The following is a 6,000-nucleotide window of genomic DNA, read 5'->3' on the forward strand; positions in this document are numbered from 1 at the left end:
AGAAGTGACCTAAGCTCCATCGTTCTCAGAATCGTCATACTCGCAAAACTATAGGAATCGCTTATTTGTGAAAGGACATAGCGTGAGTTGTTGGTGGAAATCATTCCTTTGAAGTTAGATGCGTCTGTTAGTAATAATATTACCTAAATTTTATGCTCTGAATGATAGAAACAACGTTTCACCAGGCAACGCCGGTCAACTGCTGTTTGTGTATGAGAAATCGGTTAGAAACTTTCCTCATGTCAGCACGTTGTAGGTGTCGCCACCGGCGCCAACCTTGTATCAATGCTCTGAAGAGCTAATCATTTGCATATCACAGTATCTTCTACCTGTCGGTTAAATTTCTCGTCTGTAGCAGGTTATCTTTATGGTGTAGAAATTTTAATGGCCAGTAGTGTAGAAAGTGATTTGAACTCGTTAAATAAGTATTATACGTCATTAGACACATATAGGTACCAACTTAGAAATTCTTTCACTCTGATTCCGTCTTATTACAAATGGGGTTTCCACAATCAAGGGATAAGAGCTATCTGGCTCCTTGTTCTGATCAGTGCAAAATGCATTACCTGGGGTGCCTGGCTCAGAGAAGGTGTAAGGATTAACACTTGTTCTATCATCTACTGGAGCAATGATCACCTATCCAAATTACAGAATTAATGGTCTCTTTGCCTACTTATAAAACCATTGAGCCGTTGGTGTAGCTAACAGGGGACAAGTATTGTTCAGCTACATGTTCCACTGGCAACAACACTATTCAATGAAACATATATAAGACACTCGTAAAACTACTATTCCTCTATTATTCGTTGTTGCGTCAACTCATGTACGAAGTACTACTGTCTCATCAGTTACTGCTTTCGTCCAAGTGGCTGGGGTCTTCGTTAATACTGTGCTTACTCCGTTACTGCTGACTACTCACTGACACCGTGAATACGATTGTGCACCAACGCCCATGGTTGATCCTTTATACGTTTCCTAAGTGAATTTTTCCGCCCGATCTGACTGCACATGACACTCTTAATTATCTTCCTGGAACACTGAATCAACACATGATCATCTTCATTCCCATCGAGTAGCCAACATCCAGAGCTGGCTTTCTCCTGTCATGAGCTTGGGCTCGAACAGCTATTCATTTGGCGGGTTGACAAATGTTTCCCACAGGTTGTCGCCAAAACCGATCTCCAAATGATTTCTCGCTACCAGCTGTGTCTAAATGCATTACCATGTAAGCTGCCGGGCTCGCTTATGGCGTCCGACTGTGCGAAATGTGCGCTGATATGAAACTTTGTGGATCATTAAAGTTGTGTGAAGTACCGGGACACGAAACCGGAAACAATGGCTTTCGCAGATGAGCGCTCTACCGACTGAATTACCCGCGCTCGAAACACTACCCGTCCTCACTACCTAATTTCCCACCTCCGAAAATACACAGAAGTTCTCCTATGTAAATTATGAGACTAGAGCTATTGAAACAAAGAATATTGCTGAGACCTTGTTTGCCCATAGCCTTGGGGGGGGGGGGGCATATCGAGTATATATGTTTCCTTTACAGTGGAGTGTGCGCTGATATGAAATCTACTGGCAGATTAAAGCTGTGTGCCGGAATGAGACTCGAAAACTGGAACTTTGCATTACACGGACAACTGATCTGTTGACTGAGCTACCCAAGCACGATTGACGACCACTCCTGACAACTTTACTTTCAACAGTACATCATCTCCTACCTTCCAAACATCACAGATTGTTTCCTCCGTAACTTTCAGGCGTAGCATCCGTATAAGTAACGACGGTACGGTGACATAGATTAGTTACAACCTGGGAGACTCTTTGCAGGACGAATTTTTCACTCTGGAGAGAAGTGTGCGCTGACATGAAAGTTCCTGGAAGATTAAAAACTCTTTGTCACTGTGGGACTCGAACCTCTAACCTCCACCTTTTCCGGGCAAGTGCTCTTCCGATTGAGCTAGACCAGCATGACTGACGACCCATTTTGTAAGCGAAATTTCGCCATTATCTTATCTTGTACCTTCCAAATATCGCAGAAGATCTCCTGCATAGACTGCTGCCCCTGCACTCATGGAAGTAATGATAGTGCAGAGACACGGCACAACCACAGACTGGTTGATTGTTTACACAATGAATGTTTCACTCTGCAGCGGAGTATGCGCTGATACGAAGGTACCTGGTAGATTAAAGCTCTGCGTCGATCTGGGACTCGAAACTAGGATCTTAGCACTTTACGAAGAAGTTCTCTACCTATTAAGCTACACAAGGTCGACTTAAGATCTGTTCTCACAGTTTTACTTCCACCATTAAGTCATCTCATACGTGCTCAATGTTACAGAACGTCTCCTGCATAACTTACAGCCATAGCATTCACGAAAGTAATTACACTTCGGTGACATTGCTTAACCACAACCTGGTAGATCTTCCCAGAAGAAAATTTTCCGTCTCAAACGGAGTGTGAGTTGGTATTTAACCTCCTGTCGGATTAATTCTCAGTCTCGGTCTGGTAGTCGAATATAGAACCTCCTCCATTTGTGAAAAATTTTCCTACCGACTGAGTTATACAAGAGCGACTGACGACCCGTCCTCATAGCTTTCCAGTGAGGTGAGAAAATTCATGGAATACTTCCCATTTCGTATCGGACCTCTTTCTGCCCGGCGTAGTACAGTAACTAGGTTCGACATGGCTCTTAAATCGTTGAAAGTCACCTGGAGCAAAACTGAGGCACGCTCCATCCATAGACGTCCATAATGACGAAATTGTCGCCGTTGAAGGATTTTGTATATGAGGTTACCTCTCGATTATGTCTTCAGTGTTCGATTGGATTATCTTCGGGCGATCTGGGTCGCCAGTTCACTCAGTAGAACTTTTCAGACAATTCTTCAAACCTATTGAGAACGATTGTCTCCCGAAAGTAAACGTTGTGCAGAAATTCTTCTTAATAATATGAAGGAAAAGTTCGCCAGAAACAATTATTGTTCAACGAAACGAAAATAGACTTTTGAGAGCGTAGATTACCTTCTCTTGACCAGTAAAGAGTCAATATCTGCGGTGCACAATACCATGGCTCAGGGCAAAGGTCACGGTAGCGCAGAGATCCGGGTGGCGAAGGCGACGTCCGATCGGAGGCGGGATCCAATATGTGATGGTATGTCAGTCGCTGGCTGGCGAAGGCGAACCTGCTCTAGCTTGCCAAAATACGCACAAAAATACTCGTGTTACAATTTTCCTATTGGCTATTTAAGTTACGGCAGATGAGGCGAGGTGCATGTCTGGAGCGATCCCTGTTGCTATCTTTAGCGCCCTGTGGCTGGTTACCTGGAGGATAGTGTCTAAATCAGCCTGAACGCCTGAGTTAACGATAATGCCCTAAGTACAGGTGAAGTACGGGTTGTCGGAGACGAAGGCGAAGCCTAGAGACACACCATAACCGACGTGGTCACGAGCCAACGAGAGGTTGCAAGCTGTGTCGTTCTCTTAGGGAAGGTATTCGCGTCGGTCGTCTGCTGCCATAGCTTATTAACAACAAATATCACCATATTGTCCTAACGTATACTTCGTTGTACGTCCCACATTGATTTCCGCTGTTACTTCAAGAAGTGTTGCATGTCTGTTGGCGCTGAGAGCTCTACGCATGTGGTGCTGGTCTTGGTCGTTAAGAGAAGGCCATTGGCTACTGTGTTGTACATGGGGAGACATAATGCGTGAAATCTGGCATTCTCGCTACACTCTTGGCATTTTGAATTCAGAATTACTGAATTTCCTCAAGATTTCCGAACTGGAATGTCCCATGCGGCTAGCTCCAACTACTACTCTGGTTCAAAGTCTGTGAATTCCGATCGTAGAGCAGTTATCACGTCAGAAACCTTTCGACATGAATCATCAGAATTTAAATGAAAACTACTCTAATGCGCACCCTTTTATTCTTTGTGTACGTGATCCTCCTGTCTTCTGCCTATGTGCATATCGCTGTCCCATGACTTTTGTCACCTAAGTATAGTTCCGTCATTATCTCACATACTACCTGCCCAATATCACAGAATGTCTCCTGCGTAATTTTCAGGACTAGCATTTATGAAGACAGTGATATTTCGGTGATATGGCATGGGACAGGAACTTCACCTTCTGCGGGCTACTTCTCTACCGACTGTGCTACGCAAGCGCGATTGACCATCCGTTTTACTTCGGCCATTATCTCATCTCCTATCTGCCAAATATTACATAAGGTCTCCTACGCGTCATGTAATCCTGGAACTCATGTAAATAATGACAGTGCAGTGATATGGCTTTGTCACAGCCTGGAGAATCGCTTCCAGAATGAGCACACTCTGCAGCAGAGTGTGCACTGAAATATAACCTTCAGCCTGTTTAAAGGTTTGTGCCAAACCGTGTCTCGATTCCACAACTTGGGAATTTCGCCGTTAAGTACTCTACCGACTGAGCTACACAACCGCGACTGACGACTAGTCCTCACAGCTTTACAGCGAGGTGAGAAAATTCATGGGTTAGTTTCTAATTTCGTATCGAACATTCTTTTCCTCGACGTAGTGCAGCAACTAGGTTCAACATGGGCTCATAAATCGTAGGCCATGCTGCCTCTATAGCCGTCCATAATACCGAAAGCGTTGCCATTACAGGATTTTGTGTACGAGGTGACTTCTCGAACATGTCCCATAAATGTTCGAATGAATTCATGTCCGAATTACCATCAATTCTTACGAACTGCAATCGGGACTCATCTGATCAGGTCACGGCTTTACGGATTTCTGGGGTCCAACCTGAAGTATTCCCCACTCGGAATACCTCTACAAAACCACATATGTAAATAATCTATGTTTATTTGAGCAAGTAAATTTGGAACACAGTCTGATGTTTCTAATGCAGTACAGCAAAAGAAAATTAAAAATCTCCGGAAATTAGTCTTAGTAATGTGAAAGAAAAGTTCGTCACGAACAATTATTCTTCAGCGACACGAAAATAGATTTTTGAGAGCATAGAGTGACTTCGCTTGTCCAGTGAAAAGTCAAAACGAAGTACGTATTCTAATTTATATCTCACGACCAGCACAAGTTATCCACGGTGGAGAACACGAAGGCTGGGAGCCCTGGTCACGGGAGTGTAGCGATCCGGGTGGCGAAGAAGACGCCGTATTTAAGGTGATGTCCAGAAGATGATGGTACAGTACATCAGCAGCTGGATGTCGAAGACGGAACTGGCTCTAGCCGTTGCGCACTGGCAAAAACACTCGCTCGGTGCAAGGTTACAGTTTTCTTATCTGATATTTAAGTTGCGGCGGATAAGGCAAGAGGTGAACGTCTGGAGCTATGCTGTCTTCTGCACCCTGTGGCTGGTTACCTGGCGGCCCTCTAGAGGCTGAGGCGGATACCGTGGAAATCAGCATGAACACCTGAGCTGACGATAACCCGCAAAGCACAAATGTATTGCATATTGTCGGTGTCGAAGGCGATGGCGAGAGGTACGCCATAGCCGGTATGGTGAAGACCCCAGGAGAGGCGTTGCAAGCGATGTCGTGCTGTTAGCGAAGGCACTTGCTTCGGTCGTCTGCTGCCACAGCGCACTAACGCGAAATTTTTGCACACTGTCCTAACGAATAAGTTCGTCGCAAATTCTCTTAATGCCGGTCGTGTGACCATTATCACGTCGGAAATCTTTTCACGTTAATCACCTGAGTTTAAATTAGAACACCATTTTATATGTGTATTACACTATCCTATGACTTTTGTCACGTCAGTGTACTTCCGAAATTACCGCGTCTCCTACCTGTTACATATCACAGAAGGTCTGCATTGGAGTGAGCGCTCATATGTAACCTGTGAGACTTAGCTGTGTGACGGATTGTGTCTCGAACTTACAAATTTCGCTTTGGCGGTGAGTTACTCTACCGAATGGGCTACATAAACGCTACTGATGACCTTTTCTTCTGCCATTACCTCATCTCCTACCAGACTGACATTGCGGTGGCATGGCTTAGC

Source organism: Schistocerca nitens, chromosome 3, assembly GCF_023898315.1.
Source record: "Schistocerca nitens isolate TAMUIC-IGC-003100 chromosome 3, iqSchNite1.1, whole genome shotgun sequence".
NCBI classification, from domain to species: domain Eukaryota; kingdom Metazoa; phylum Arthropoda; class Insecta; order Orthoptera; family Acrididae; genus Schistocerca; species Schistocerca nitens.